The sequence below is a fragment of the Sorex araneus genome, chromosome 11 (genome assembly GCF_027595985.1).
Source record: "Sorex araneus isolate mSorAra2 chromosome 11, mSorAra2.pri, whole genome shotgun sequence".
Lineage (NCBI taxonomy): Eukaryota > Metazoa > Chordata > Mammalia > Eulipotyphla > Soricidae > Sorex > Sorex araneus.
In genome coordinates this window covers 52,765,060-52,782,394 of record NC_073312.1, presented here as the reverse complement: position 1 = coordinate 52,782,394, position 17,335 = coordinate 52,765,060, and the positions used below count along the sequence as shown (strand labels likewise).

Below are 17,335 nucleotides of genomic sequence, written 5' to 3'. Positions count from 1 at the left end.
TACTCTTGTTGATGTGATGGATTATGTTGATTGATTTCCGAATGTTAAACCATCCTTGCATCCCCGGGATGAATCCCACTTGGTCATGGTGTATGATCTCTTTGATGAGTTGTTGGATTCTATTTGCTAGTATTTTGTGGAGGATCTTCGCATCGGTGTTCATCAAGGATATTGGTCTATAGTTTTCTTTGTTAGTGGTGTCTTTGTTTGCTTTTGGTATTAGGGAGATATGTGCCTCGTAGAAACTGTTCGGAAGGGTTCCTGTCTTTTCAGTTTCCTGAAAAAGCTTGAGGAGAACTGGCACCAAGTCTTCTTTAAATGTTTGGAAGAATTCGCCAGTGAATCCGTCTGGACCTGGGCTTTTTGTTTTTGCACCACAGAGACTGGCACACATCCAGACGACCAAGAATAACTTCAGGGAGAAAAGGACCCTCATTCATTGCTGGTGGAAGTGTCGACTGGTCCAGTTTTTTGAAAAACAATATGGGCATTCCTCAAAAAGCTAGAAATTGAACTTCCATATAACCCAAGTATACCACTTCTGGGAATATACCCTGGAGAAAATTATTCATGACTTCTACTCAGATCTCTTTGACAGCCATGTCCACCTGCCCACATACCAAATTCCGCAGGATGGATATGTCGTTCCCAACGTTCTCCCTTCTGAAATCCAACACGCCATTTCACTGATAAAGACGCGTACAGCACCTGATCCGGACAAGGTCAGACCCGAACACCTGAAGAATCTGCCTCCAGTACTCATCAATACACTGGTCCGACTCTTCACACACTACCTGTCTGAATGCAAGGTTCTGTCCCAGAGGAAAACCTGTAGGACCGTTCTGTTGTACAAGAAGGGAGATATCCACGACATTGCCAACTATTGCCCAATCTGCCTGCTGTCTGTCGTCTACAAGTTGTTCGCTCATGTCATCCTGAATAGAATAGGCAGAACACTAGATAAAGGACAACCATGCGAGCAAGCCAGATTCCGAAGGGGATTCAGCATGATAGACGATATCCACACAGTGACCAAAGTCACTGAAGTTTCTCAAGAGTTCAAGATGTCGCTCTGTCTAACGTTCATTGACTTAAAGAAGGCCTTCGATTCTGTTGAGACTGAGGTGGTCATCGAAGCCCTGGCCAAACAGGGCATCCAAACTCAGCATATCAGAATCCTCTGCGAGCTGTATTGTGGATTCACCACCAGGATCTCACCATTCTACAAGGAAGTGATCATTGATGTAAAGAGAAGGGTGTGGCAGGGTGATACCATTTCACCGAAACTCTTCAGTGCCGTCCTGGAGAACATCATGCGACGGCTGGAATGGGAAGGAATGAGAGTGAAGATAGACGATTGGCAATTACATCACCTCCGCTTTGCTGATGACATTGTTCTCATAACACCAAACATTAGCCAAGTGGCACAAATGCTGGCCGACTTCGACCACAAGTGTGGAAAGGTCAGATTGCAGCTGACTCTCAACAAGACGATGTTCATGAAAAATGAACTTGTCCCTGACGCTCCATTTGCTCTCAATAAAATGAGCATCTCTGAATGCAGCAGCTATGTGTACCAGGGTCGAGAAATCAACATGAGGAATGACTTGGTGCCAGAACTGCGCAGGAGGAAGAGAGCAGCGTGGAATACATTCAAGAGCATCAAAGAGAGGGTTAAGAGGACGAAGAACCTCCAACTCTGGGCACATCTTTTTGATTCCACCATTCTTCCTGCACTAACATATGCCTCAGAGACCTGGGCCCTACGCAAACGGGATGAGAATGCTATTAGGGTATCCCAAAGACGAATCGAAAGAGCTATGCTGGGAATATCATGTCTCACTCAAGTGAGAGAAGGAATTTGGAGTTCTGACCTCTGTCGACAGTCAAAAATTAGGGATGCTGTCTCGTTTGCCAAGGCATCAAAAATCAGATGGGCCGGTCATGCAATGCAATTCAGAGACGACCACTGGACTAGAGCTGTTACCGACTGGATTTCACGGGATGTCAGAAGACCTTGTGGCTGCCCACCAACTTGATGGTCAGATTTCTTTGTCAAATCCCTGAATTAAGATTTGTTCCTGGATCAAGCAGATATCATTGGGCTGCACTAGCACTCGACAGGGACAAATGAAGACGTTACTGGAGCCTGCTTGAGCAAATCAAAGATCATTGGGACTGCAAGTGATACAAGTGAATATGGGCATTCCTCAAAAAGCTAGAAATTGAACTTCCATATAACCCAAGTATACCACTTCTGGGAATATACCCTGGGGCTCCCAAGACACACAGCAGAAATACCATCTGCACTTCTATGTTCATTGAAGCACTATTCACAATAGCCAGAATATGGAAAAAACCGAGTGCCCAAGAAAAGATGAATGGATAAAGAAATTATGGTACATCTACACAGCTGTTAGGAACAATGAGGTCATAAAATTTGCCTATAAATTGATGGACTTAGTCTCATGCTGAGCGAAATAAGCCAGAAATAAAGGGACAGATATAAAATGACTGCATTTATTTGTGGGATATAAAAAGAAATAAAGAAGATTTGATATGGCAGCAGGCTGGGGGGTGGTGATGCGAGGTAAACTGGGAACATTGTGATGGGAAATGTATGCTGGTGAAGAGATGGGTGTTGGGACATTGTATGACTGAACCCAATTATGAACAACTTTGTAACTGTATGTCATGGTGATTCAATTAAAAAATAAACAAAAAACATTTACTTGAAACTAGGAGGAATTTTCGAGCCTGAGAGAAGGTACAGGGAAAGGCTCTTGCCTTGCATGTCTTCATCCAGGTTTGATCCCCAATGCTGCTATATGGTTTCCTCCATATCACCTGGAGTGACCCCTGAGCACAGAGCCAGGAGTAAACCTTCAGCACTATCGTTGTGATCCAAACCTACCCCCACACCTTCCAAATTAGGAAGGTTTTTCCTGTTTTGGTCTTTTTCTTTTGGTGCCACATCCAGCAGTGCTCAGGGCTTTCTTCTGGCTGTGTGCTCAAGGATTACTCCTGGCAGTGCTCAAGGGACCATATGGAATGTCAGGAATAGAACCCAGATTGACTGCATGCAAGGCAAGCTCCTGTCCTAGCTCTCCAGCCCAGAGGAGAATTTTTTTAATGGCTTTTATTGCCTTTGGGAATATTGTTTTGTAACTTAAACTCTTAGCAGTGAATTTCAGAATGCAAATTTTGTACCTTAAAAAATGACATTTCTCTTCTTTGAAAAACACAGACCCCACTGAAATTTCAAGCGTTTTATAATGACCTGAGCTCTCAAAACTCCAGAATGTAGTTGATTATTACGCTTTCACAATAATAGTTCCCTCTTAAAATGTGAATGAGCCGCTTGTGAATAAAAAAGAAAGGAAAAAGTAGCACACTTCTTCAACCTGCACTGACCTTATTCACTTGGTTATATAAACACTTCATGTATTTTATTTCTCTACTCCAGCTTTTAACTACATACTTGACCTAAAACTTGATACTTTACTCCATGCAATGCCATAATAATATGAAGAGTATTAAAAAAATATTCTCCCAAATTGCCATAAGTTTGAATCATGTAGTATGGCAAGGGGACAGAAAAAGTTCAAATAAAAGACAGAGTTTTACTTTTTAAATATATGTCCCCAAAATGATTTTAAAATAATATTCATATCAATCATTTTCAAGGCAAAACTCATTTTAACTTTGTAAACAAAGCAACAGTAGTTTTGTAGAATCTGTTTGGGCTGTAGTGACCCAATTATCTGGTCAAAGGGCTGCATGGATGCAAGAGACAGGACGAGTTAAAGTTTAACTCCCAGGAATTGTAAACCAAACCTAAAAGCCACTGAACCTTTGGAGTTTGATATGATGATTAGAACATAACCAGAGTGACACGTTGAATTCGCCATAATCAAGAAAACCTTTTCCGGGTGGGGATCTCTGAAATCACTCAGGTATAGTCCATGTGTTTTGCTTTTTCTATTTTGACTCTGTGAAAATGTGCAATATGGATCAATGGGAGTGCGATGAAAGTAGCTTTTTTCCTATTCTGTTATAGAATCAGATTCAAGGAATTTTCCGGTTTGTTCTTCTACGAATGAAGCAAACTGAAAATAATAGAATATATTCTGGATATCATATAATCTCATAATGAGATGGCAACCATCTTTCAACCATTGGTTTAATTCATTTCTGATTTTTAAATTTTAGTTTCAAAAGTAGGACTAATGTTTCAGAGAGATTTATTTAGCAATAGCCAGAAAGCGGGGAGCCGGCATTGCTGACTGCTTGGCTTGATCCTAGGACCATAGAAAACACTTTTTGTGTGATTAATAAGTATTAATATAATGTTTTTTTTAGCATTTGGTATTCTGAGTTCTTATACTTTAGTCCTTATATTTTCAGTTATATCCTTTCATCTCATTTAATCTGCACAGTGATAACACATGCAATCATCTTGTTGTATTCTTGCTATTTCCTCTCATTATCCTACTAACTGAAGGAATGCTCTAAGCTATTTGCTTTCCATTGTAGGAAATGAGAAAACAGAAATTTTTATAGAAAATGATTGGCTTTTTATGTTAAATCTCAACCTTAGGATGGCTAATTATTAGATTTTTTTCCTTTATGGATGGTTTAGGCAACTATGCTGCAGTGGATTTATTTTCACCTGATTATTTTGTTCATTCCATCAAGATTATTTCCAACTAAAATGTGATAATATTTTATCTAAAATTATAAACCAGTCAACACTCTTACTGGGAATATACCACTGTCATCAGAAATCTCTTAAATTCTCTAACTGAAATACTTTTTTCCCCCATGAGTATCAAAGTCAAGATTAGATATCAAGTTAAACAATTTTATTAACACTAGGACTATTGTTAATAAAATTATATAATATATCATATATAATAGTATATAATAAAATATAATTAACAATAGGAATATTGATAAAGAACACAATATATTATTTATGCATCATAGAAAATTTGTGCTTTGTAAAACATATTGGCAAACTCTAACTATACTTTAGAAGCATCAAAGATGTATTGGTCTATTCTGAAACATACATGGAAATATGTCAGGGAACTTAACATAAGCATACAGGTCTGAGAATAAAAGTAAAATTACTTACTTCTCAAAGTTCTGAGGCCTCTTACTTCTAAAATAAAGAAAAATAGATGATTTACAGCATCACTTTTAAAGGGTTACATTTTCTAGATAATACTGGCACTGCCCATTTTAGATAATCTCACATTTTACCTCTCCAATTTATTATTTATCAGGTGTAAGAAAAGAGGAAAGACTGTCAAAAAAAAAAGAAAAAGAAATTAGTTAGTATGAGTAAGTATCACTCATGATATCACAGATATAGAACACTGAATGTTTAGTTATTATTCCAATAAGGTTTTGTGTTGAAATAATACAAAAGCAAATTGCATTTTGTATTATTTTAAAAATCAAAATTTCCTAGATTCTTTTCAAATAAGTTGACTCAGTAGTGATTATATAAGTTAAAGCAGATCTTGTTACTACATGAGTGTTTTGATTACACTACATAAGTGTTGTTAATAATAATAACAAACACAATTGTAGTTCTCAGTACGCTCCATATATTTATCTCATGTTATTCTTAGAATATCCATGTAAGATAAATAATACTTTTATTGACAAATAAGAAAATTTGTACACATAAAAGTCACCTAAATTTAGTGTCACTCAGTTAGCACGCTGCATCAGATTATTCTAAAAATTGTCTGACTCAACAATTCACACATATAACCATCATTGTGAGCCTGTATTCATCAAGTCTGGAGAAGTGCTTCCTGTAATGATATGCTCATTCATTATGGATATCTAAGAGGTTGGGCAGTGCTTTATTTCCTAAGTTACATTTATGACAGAACATCTTCTTTTAGGAATATCTATTAACATCTCTCAGAAATGGTATTTCTCAGAACACAGATTAAGAAAAAATAAATCATTTTTATAGTCCATGACTACCATTCAAAAAACAGAATTGACTGAGACCATCACTATTGAAATAATCATGACTCAACACATCGAAGAGACTTTATAGTTTAGCTGTTTCACATCAAACTAGACCACACACATTTAAGGGCTATTCTAATTTAAATACAGGAAGAACACTGGGCTTCACTCTTGACAGAGATAAATTGGAATCCTTATTTCAAAACTTCCTAGACTTCTGATATAGGGAATACTACTCAACTTCTATGACTCTTAGATTTCTCAGATATAAAAGGAGGGTAAAATCTGTTTCAGAGAATTAAGTTAAGATTAAATGAAATGATATAGTAAAATGCTCCAATCCCAGAATACAATAGGAATTCAGCAAAATTTAAGTTTTTTTTTTTTCCTTCCCATGTCACTATCTGTAACAGGCTCAAGGACAGTTTTCTACATCATTCCAAACTAACTCATTAGTTCTTCTCTGTCAAAATTCTAATAATAAGGTTTAAGTATTTTAAATGTAAATTAATAATGACATTTTCATTAGTAAGAAACAGTAATACTATCTATTTAATCAGAGAAGGGGAACAACAACCTATAATTTTCTTTTAATTCTAAGCACACACAGTGTATACATTTATCTTAGAGGATGTTGCCCAAGAAAACTCGTAATTAAAAGCCAATGCCCTTTTGACTGAAATCCACAGGACACTCTGTCATGATATGTGCTCACTTCATCACACAGGCAGTTGATATTAAAAATTTGTTCTAATAACTATCTTTTAAAATAGTGCCATCTCTCAGAAACGTTGGTTTTGCTTTGGGTACTATTGCACAATGACTTTCATTACCTTATGTGTTTCTAAATGACTCAATAAGTTCAAACAAGACAGTATTGATCCACAGAGGATAAACATCATTTTATCTTATTCATGGAAACAGTAACCAGGCTTCTCTAAAGTGCAGTTCTAACAATCCCACCCCCTTATACCCACCTGGGAAGCATCTGGAACTAGAGCAGCACTGTTCCAGTGCACTTTATATTAGAAATCTAAGTACCTCTGCTGCTTGACCAAAACCTACAAAATCCAGGCAATTAGCATTAACAAATATTGGATTAAGTAAGCAACTATATCACTTCAGTACCATCAATTCTATGCTTACTAGCTTTAAAAATTATTTCCAATTATTTTCATAGTTTCATGCTGAATATATTTTACTAATGCAGACACATTATAAAAATATTAACTAGACTGAAATATTCCAGGACTTTGAACTCTCTAGTTTGAAAAGATTTTTAAGATATTTAAACTAAGCTTCTCTTGTATGGACATACATGGAAAGTTGTATGTAAATAGTGATAATCATATGGAAAATATGTAAGCTTTGCTTATCTTCTGTTAATATTAAGAAGGAAGTAATAATAAGAATTAAGGAAACTCCCTCGAATTTGCAAAGTTATTATAGTATTCTATTCAGCCAAGAATATAGTTCTGAAGAATGAACATGACAATTCATCTAAATGGAAGAACTGAATGAACAGATCAGTTTGCAGTTTATAAAATCCCATCGTTAATAATTTAATTTCTTCCCTTCCTCTGGAACTTAAAAAAATAACTATTTTTTGGATGACCAGTTGAAAGAACAGCAAAATTGCTACTATAACTCCTTAATCTCACAGTATAGTCTAGTTAGAAAAAGTTTTGCACAGACTTGAAATTTTTAATGCCAAATTCCTTCATATTTTATTTACTTCACCTAATTTTTTTAAGAAAATGGAGTGATTATTCATCATTCTAGTTGTTCAAAACAAGTTTGTTGAAAAATGCTCTCACCTAGAATTTAATTTTAGCTCCTTTTATATATCATAGAGCCGATTATTTAGTAAGCCACCAGCTACAAAACTTGTCATTAACTAATTTATAGAGTAATTAAAAGGTTAGCTTCAACTGAACTGACAACATAGTAATCCACATAGAAGGTAAAAGAAAAAATAATTCCAGGGAGGTCCTAGGAGAAAAAACAGCCCTAAAAAAATGAAATCTAGTACAAATGCTGCAACTAGCAAAAAAAAAAAAAAAAAAGGGAAAAAAAGGTAAAAGAATGGAGTATTTTTGGGTTTTTAATTTTGGTTTGGTTTGAGTTTTGGTGTTTTAGACAATTCTCGGCTGTGTTCAGGCCCTACTCCTGACTCTATGCTCAGGATTACCGCTTGTGGAGCTTAGTGGACCATGTGGGATGCCAGGGTCTTAGGAATCTGTATGGAGTTCCAGGGATCCAACCAAGGCCAGCTGCGTGCAAGATGAACATCTTACCTCTTTAATCCCAGGAATGGAATCTCTTGGAAGGCTGGCAAAGTGTCTTATGTGAATGGGATTATTTTTCCTTTCTATTCACGGGCCCTTATTGTTCTTTATTCATTTCCCCATTAGAACTCCAGATGGAGCCTACCCTTTCAGGTAGAGTCTTATGCAGAAAATAAAATGAATTATTAAATGTGCTTAAACCCTAATTTCTGATCATTTTGCAGTGGAAGTCAGAAACTACAGTTTGATACCATAGAGAAACACATTATCAACATATCTGAGCATGCTGGCACAAAGAATATTCCCTTCACACTGGGTCCTATGTGACAATAGGACCCAGTGTGAAGGGAATGCCCAGACTCATAGATTGACGCAACCAAAGTTTCAATGAAAGGAGTCCTGTTATCAGACTTTGAGAGCCTATTCTGGCCAAATTCACCAAGGACATATATGCAAGTTTAGGCACCATGAAAATGGAGGTGGCATCTCCAAAAATATCTTTGCTCTGAATGACTTGACTTTACAACCGATTTTTGCTAATATCTGAATAGGGCACAACTGCTCCCGTAACTGCCACCTAGAGGACCACCCTGATCCCAAGGGAAAGAATAATTAGGCTGCTAGGACTGTGAATGCAAAGGGAGGCCCATATTTAAACTGACCTGATTTAAAGCTTCAAACTGGGACCCAGATTTTCCAAAATAGCAGCTATATCACCCTCAGTAGAGTCCCTTGTGAAAATACAAATTAGGGACCAGAGCAATAGCACAGTGGGGAAGGCATTTGCCTTGCACACAGCTGACCCAGGTTAAAACCCTTGCACCCCTTATGGTCCCCTGAATTTACCAGGAGTGATCCTTGAGCTCAGGAGTAAGCAAGCCCTAAGCATCACCGGGTGTGGTCCATAATCCCAAAACCAGCAAACAAAAACCAACAACAGCAACAAATTAATTGGGATACATCCTGTGAGTGATCAGAGAAAATTTGAGGTGTTAATATCCAGGAACACATAAACCCAAAATCACATAGCAGATTAACTGCACTGTGGCACTGTTGTCCCCGTCTCCCATTGTTCATCGATTTTCTCAGCAAATACCAGTAACGTCGCCATTGTGAGACCTGTTCTGGTTTTGGCATATTGAATACACCATGGGGAGCTTGCCAGGCTCTGCCGTGCAGGTAGAATACTCTCAGTAGCTTGCCAGGCTCTCTGAGAGGAACAGAAAGAATTGAATCCAGGTCGGCTGCATGCAAGGCAAATGCCCTACCAGCTGTGCTATTGCCATCCTGGTAGAATTCATGGAAATGGGACATGGACATATTAATGGTAAAGATGAGAGATATGGCTGATGGTGGGAATGTCATGTGCTACCACAGAACAGTGCAAGTATTTGAATGGCAAGTATTTGATCTTGGAGGAAAAAAATTACTTAGCAATAACTTTATTATTATTAAAGTCATCTGAGAGTCTCAGTTACCAAATAGTTAAATACAGAATCTCCCTCCTTATTATATAATAAATTCAGGTATCATTAAAAGCATGTATCATTAAAAGCATGAAATGCTAATGATATTAGATTACCTCACACACACATACCTTAGGAGTTGTAAGAAAAATAAAAATTCCTAATGTCTAGGAACTTTTTTTACTTGCCTTTCAAAATAAGCTATAGAGCCAAATAGTCCTCATAATAATAGTTTAGTATCTCAGGATTTTAAAGGATTTCCTAAAGCTCAATGATCTAACACTGTTTCCTGGTGTTAGCATAGTAAATAAATACCATTATAATGTTAAAGCAGAAGGATTTAGACCCAGATTAAAGCCTTAACTTAAATCCTAGCTCTACCACTGCAACCACTTCAACAATTTAACCTCACAGTGCCTCTTTCTTCGCAAATCAAGGTTATTTTGAGGGATAAATAAGAAATTCATATGTAGTACTTTGAGGATACCAAGGAAATATGCATGAATCTTAGTTATTGTATAATGATTCTGTTTTCTCTGTGTTGATTACACAATGCTTTTCTAGAAGAACATGGTTGTAGGAGAAAGACCAGAAGGTCAATGCACTGAAAATGGCTTTTAGATTAGAAGTCAGATGGGTTAGAAATTAACTATCCCACCACTGGCTTATGGGACAAATTGGGGGTATTTCTTTCTGAGTCTGTTGTAGTTTTACCAAGGCAAAGATGGTCCTATCACAAGCATGAATTTCTAATTAGTTCAGTACAGAATGATTTGAGAACTTGGGTAATTACTGAAGGAAACAAAATAGAAATCTGAGTCATTGCACCAGAGGACAAATCTCCCTTAGTCACAACAAAAAGTCCATATGTACTCAAAACCACTCACAAAGATACAGATTGTTAAACAATAAAATGGTCATAGTAAGACAAAATGCAAACAAACAAAAATGATATAACTTACCCCAAATCAGCCCTCTGCACAGGAATGACTAAAGAACCCTAAAAAGAAAATTATGGGAGGAAAATTTAAGTGGGGAATCATGATGGCTATGGAAAAAATATAGAATCAGTGTCCATATCAAAGGGAGAGGTTTGATGAAAGATCTGAGGAGGATAATAGTTTACCCTTTGGGAATTGATTATTGGCCCTTGATTGAATTTGGTATTAATCCAAGATGATGTTGTAGATGACAAGTTGTACTGTACCTTTGTACTTAAAATCAGTGACTCCCATAAAGTGTTCTATAGAGCTGCCACCGCAGGTGAGAGTCACTCCCTTCAAGATCTTTGTTATAAAAGAATACGATTTACTGCTTCAAATTTGGAGTTCCTAAAGGCTAATAAAATTATCTTATTTATTTTTTCTTACTGTTTTTAAATTCCCACACTTATCAGAATATTATACACATAGTGTTTGCATAATATTGTTTATTGAATATGAGACTCATCTGTGGAAGAGAAAGAAAAAGAAAATCATTGAGTAGGTAATAAAACTGAAAAATTCATGCTAACTGACAATTGGTAGAAACATGTGGCCATTAACATTTTTATTAAGAAACTGACATAATAAAATATACCTCAAATAGACTAATATAATAGTTTAGAGCTAAAAAGTTATGCAAATGTATTGAAATTATCAGTGGGAAGAAAGTGACATCATAAAACCAGAACAAGAATTAATGAAATATAACACACAGCTCAACACGGCTCTGTAATCTGAAACACAAATTAGTGATCCCCGAAGTATCAAATAAACAACTGCTTTTAATCGAAGGACTTCTACATTGATCCTGTGATTGCCGCTTTACTAATTTATAAGTCAACTATAAATTAAATATATATGCAAAGAATTTATACTCAAATTAAGCCAAGCCATTCTTGAGTCTTTAAACTTCCAAGCATAATGGGAAAAGTTGGGTAAAATGAATGAAGACATATTATTAGTTATCTGTAATCTAGAACAATGAACACCAAAATCATTTATATACTTATCAACCAGGGTTTTTCAGATAAACACAAGTAATATTCCTATTAAAATTCCAGTTTGGTAATAGGGGCAGTACATATAGTTTTGATATTGTCATTGTACTAGTTTATATGAGACAGAGGCAGAGAAATGACTTATAAAAATGAACTTCTATGTTTATGTAGTCTGAAGTATGTGAAGTTCTGAGCTCTGCAATTGGCAAGCTAAAGACCCACAAGACAAATGTGTAAATTCTAGTCTGAAAGCTGGAAAAACTCAAGAAAACTCAATGTTTCTGTTCAATCCTGAAGACAAAAACAAAACAAAACAAAAATTCCCTTTCACAGTTACATCACTATTTGGGGAGAAGGGATTGGAGGGCCACATGTAATAGTGCTTAGGGACAACTCCCTGTGTCAGTGCTTGGGAACTGCCCCAGAGGTAACATAGGACTGTGAAGATTGATCAGGCTTTCCTACATGTAAAGAATACACTATGGTCCTTTGGGTTATCTCCAAGGCCTCTTCAACAGAATAATAAGTGTAGCCATCCCATCTATTTGGTGGGTGGAATAAATTCAATCATTCCCCATTATCCCTTTCAGATTGATGTAAGCTCTACTAAGAAGTTTCAAACTAAGCTGAAAATTTTTTATCACCTGGGAAACTTTAAAACATACCCTTTCCAGAGTAAGCCAGATGATCCGGGCATCCTTATGCTCTGATATTGAACCTCTGGGCCAGTTGGTCCAGTACCCACTGGGAGTGGCCCTCAGGCACCCTGAGTACTGCTTGGGAGATCTAAAATGAAAGAAAAATCATGGTATTTTTCTGGGTTCATTCCAAACCAGTTGAACTATATTTCTTTTGGAGGTGGGGAAGGTAATGTCAGAGTACGGATGCTATAATGTGAGACCAGGCAGGGAATCTCTTCTTCCTTCACCACTCCTGCATCTCCTACCTATTGCCAGCTGGCACCTGAATAACCTAGTTGGATAATAATCTTTTAGTAGCAGTCTGAAAGTGGTTCAATATTTTAAAGATAGTACTCCACATAGAAAATTTTTGCTAGTAATGATTAAGGAACTCACCTGAATTGTTATCATTTTTAAGTGTAAATTATAGTAAGGGTGTTTTGTGAAATGTGATTAAAAATTGAAAAGGGGCCAGGAAATAGTACAACTGGCAGGGTATTTACCTTGTACATAAACAATCTGAATTTGATCCCTGGCAACCCAGAGGGTCCCTGAGCCTGCAAAGTGAAGGAGTAAGCCCTGAGCCCAAGCAGGGGTGGCCTCCAAACACAGAAAAATTAGATTAAAATATATAATAGAATTATTTTAACTTGCTAAAATTTAAGAGTGCTTACTCTAAAATATTAAAGTCCCATTTTGATAAGACCTGCAGAGGTTAATTCTCTTTTTTCTGTCTTTCCTTTTATAATATACAGTCTCAGGCTAAATTCCAGGGACTTAAAGTCTCCTTGTTGATATTTAAAGGTCAATTCAAGCAAACAAATGGTGAAATGTCTTTTGAAGCAGGTGAAATGTACCTTTATAATATCCACTTAATGAGAATATGCTAAAAAGCAGGAGATGTTTCAACTGGGCTATGAATTATGCAACTCTGAGCAAATTTTTTAAATGAAAATAAATGGTTCTGACTATTTGAAATTACTTTTGCTCAAACAAAACAAAAAGGATTTCTAGATGTCAGGATTGTTTTTGCAAGAAATATAATCAGAAGAATATGCTTAACTTTCCCAGGAGTTTGGATAACTTCCTATTTTCAATTGAGATTGTGTCTGATTCCTGATTTTGAATAAGTTAAAAAAAAGGTGCGTGTCTATAATGCCATGATTTGGTCCAGATGCTCTAAGTGCATACATGTGTGCATATCCATATATATATATATCCAAGAACATGTACAAAACATTAAATATATGTTTAGACTTCAGCCTGTTCTGTTTTCTCTGACAAATTGTCAGTATCTCTAATAGTATTTTTCTCTCTATATATTTTTATTGAAGTACAATTTCCCCTATATCTTAGGTTTTCTTATTTTAAATAACTTTATTTATGACTTAAAATTTCTCCAAATATGATGGCATATGTATTGAAACATTGAAAAAACATTAATCAAAGTATTAGCTTGGCCAAATACATCTTTCCAAAAGCAACTTTTTCAGAATATTGTGGCCTCAGCATTGCTTCTACAACACTTGATATCTTGTCTTAAAAGAAGCACTTCTATTCCAGTTGGAACCAAGAACTTCTTTAGACAGACATCAGACATGTCTCCAAGACAGCAGGTGAGAGTCAACAAAAAGATTAAGGAATAGGCGAGAAAAAGAGACAGGAGAAGGACAAAGAGAAATGTACGGACATTTTAAAGGAAAAGTATAGGGGGAAAGAGAGAACATCTTTCTACCAAAATAGTTGCATTTAGTTCATGTGTTCACTTATGTTTCTTGATTATCACTAAATCAGATATTTTGGTTCTAAGCTGACTTATTTTCTTCTATCTAAAAATTACAGAGTTAAAGATAAGTGAAAAGGAACAAATGCTTTAATTCAAACACAAATATAGATATTAACGTAAAGTAGAAGTAACAGGCTGTCCTAGAGGTCATTCATAAAATGACCTCTTAGTCATTCATAAAAGCTCTACTTTCTGGCGAGGAGAATTGTTTCCATGAGATATGACCTAGTATAGATAAGAGAGGTAGGGATGAAGAATAGTACAGTTGGTAGGTCACTTGCCTTGCACATGGTCAACCCAGGTTTGATTCCTGGTACTATATATGGTGTCCCAAGCTTCACAAGGGGTGATCCTTGAGCGCAGAGCTAGTCATAAACCCAGAGCACCATTAGGTGTGGCCAAAACAAAAACAAAACAAAACAAAAAAATCAACAACAATAAAACAAGAGAGAGAGAGCAAGAGAAAGAGAGAGAGAGAGAGAGAGAGAGAGAGAGAGAGAGAGAGAGAGAGGTAACAAGAAACATCAACAACAAAACAAACCAAAAAAAAACAGAGAGAGGTAACAAGTGTCATCTGTCCATTTTGGACCATGTCCAAAAGTTCCTTTTTATTCCAGTAAAGAGTCTAAATCATGTAGATGCCGTAGACAACTAACACAAATATCCCCACAGAGTAAAACATTGACACTATATCCTCATAAGCTTGATCACGGTGTTCCAGCAATATTTTAAGAGAAGCTACATAGATACAAGCATCTCTCCCCACTGCCTGACCTACCAGAACATTTTTTAAGGTAACCAAACTGTGAAGTCAAATTAGTAAATATGAATGCAGATTTGGGGCTTAGGCTACAGAGATTAAAATTATAGGTCTTCCCTTAATACATTAGAAACCTGGGCATAATACCCTCGGAAACATGGTTTATAACCTATGTTGTAATAATTTCAATTATACTTCCACTGAGTTTTTATGATTAAATGAATTACATTGCAAGTTTTTGGAACTCAGGGCCAGAACAATAGAACAGCAGAGAGGGCACTTGTCTTGCATGCAACTAACCCAAGTTTGATCCCCAGCATCCCATATGGTCCCTCAAACACTGTCAGGAGTTATTCCTGAGTTTAGAGCCAGGAATAACCCCTGAGCATCACTGGGTGTGGGACCCAAAGAGAAAATAAATAAATAAATAAATAAATAAATAAATAAAAGTTTTTGGAACATAGCTGATAATAATAGGTCCACTAAATGTTAGGCATTTTTGTTATTCATCTTATTTGAAATCATAAAAATTTTGCCAAATAGGAGCCAGAGTGATACTATAATGGATAGGTCACTTGCCTTGTGGTGTCTAATCCAGGTTCAATCCCTGGCATCCTACATGGTCCGCTGAGGTCGTCAGGAGTGATCCTGAGCTCAGAGCTTGAGCAACACAAGGTGTGGCCCCAAACCAAAAATTTTGTCAAATAGGCAAAACTAAGGCACATTCATATGCTGCATAAAAACATGTTGATCATCAGTGAATTGCATTATCTCATGGTAGTTGTTATATGTAGCTTACTCATGCCATTGCTGATACCATCTAGGTTTATGCAAGTACATTCGATGATGTTTGCACAGTGATGAAATCACCTAATGACGCATTTCTAAGAAAGTACCTTAATCATTAATACCCACATGACTTAATTTGCCTTTTCTAATAACTAAAGATGATGACCACATTTAAGTACATTTAAACCATCTTTCACTTTTTTCCTTGTGAATTAACTTTTCTTTCCTTTATTATTTGTCCACTAATATGCCTGTATTCGATTTTAAAGTACTGTTTATACATTAAGATAATTAATACTATTATAAATATCTATCACACAAACAGTTTTCTTTATTTATGGTTTCTTTTTAATTTTTTTGACATAATAGATGTTTGTAATTTTTATGTGGTCAAATTCATTAGTCTTTTCATTGATGACTCTTGATATTCATGATAATAATACATTCTACATCACAAGATCATAAAAATGTTCCATATACTCTCCTAATTACATAGTATTTTAAAGAGCATATCTTTAACCCACTTAAAATTATGATAAATATTGTGATGGTGTAAACCAGCTTCTTCTTTTTCCCAAATTGTTGGTGAGATCCCTATGACTTCAAATAGCACTAACTAGAAAACTTCAACGTAAAGAAAATGTCAGGTCCAAATTTTCTCCATTCTGTTATCTGCTTTTCTTTTACTGTTTTAACTTTTCATTAAGACACATGCAAATTATCCTACATTTTCAAAATATGAAATATTTGTTGCACTATTCCCACTGACAGATAAATTTCTGTACCAATTTAACTCGTTTTCTTTGGGGAGGGTGGGGAGAGCTACACCTGGCAGTAATCAGGATTTACTTCTGATTCTTTGCTCAGGGATCACCCCTGGATGGTTCAGGAGACTATATGGGGTGCTAGAGATTGAACCTTGGATGACCAATTGCAAAGCAAGCATGCTACCTGCTGTACTATTTCTCCAGTCTGTCCAATTTGTTAAACTTTAAAATAAATAATTTTATTGATATTTAAATTAGTATTACATCAAATAAAAAATTTGAAGAATTATTATTTTTATAGTAATAAGTCTTCCATTTATCCAACTTTTAAATCCTTCAGTAGAATTTTTTTCAAATCAGTAGTTTGGTATTAATCATTATGTTCCCACTTTACTTAAAAGCTTTGCTTATTCACTAAAAGTTCATATTAAACCAATAGAAGTATTAAATTTTATTTTGACACTTTCATGTTTACTGGGATGATAATTTATTTTTCTTCTTTGTGAATAAACAAATTAAGCAGAAGCCTTGGTGTTTAATAACCTTTGTATTCTTATATATGACCATCATGTTCACTGTGTTCTGAAACATTTCTATATATAGTTCATGTCTAAACTTATGTAAGATATGGCTATGGTTTTCAGTCTTATATTTGACTTTTTAATCAGATACATGAGTCTATAGATAATAATCATCCATTTCTATGCCCCCAAATCTTCATATAACAAGAGAATTTTTGTTCCTTAAGTGGCTACTAAATCAGCCTATAAAACTACCTGGACCAGGGTCAGCAATAGTACAGCGGGTAGGGCATTTGTCTT

The 17,335-nt window shown here is 35.8% G+C and overlaps 1 protein-coding gene across 1 annotated transcript in view; it reads left to right on the top strand.

The window, feature by feature from the left end:
* The first annotated feature begins 3,902 nt into the window (after positions 1-3,902).
* A1CF (APOBEC1 complementation factor) overlaps positions 3,903-17,335 on the top strand; it is an 86,189-nt gene continuing 72,756 nt past the window's right edge. Inside the window, exon 1 of the mRNA XM_004607505.2 lies at positions 3,903-3,956. The gene's annotated coding sequence lies outside the window, so the exon portion shown is untranslated. The remainder of the gene's footprint in view (positions 3,957-17,335) is intronic.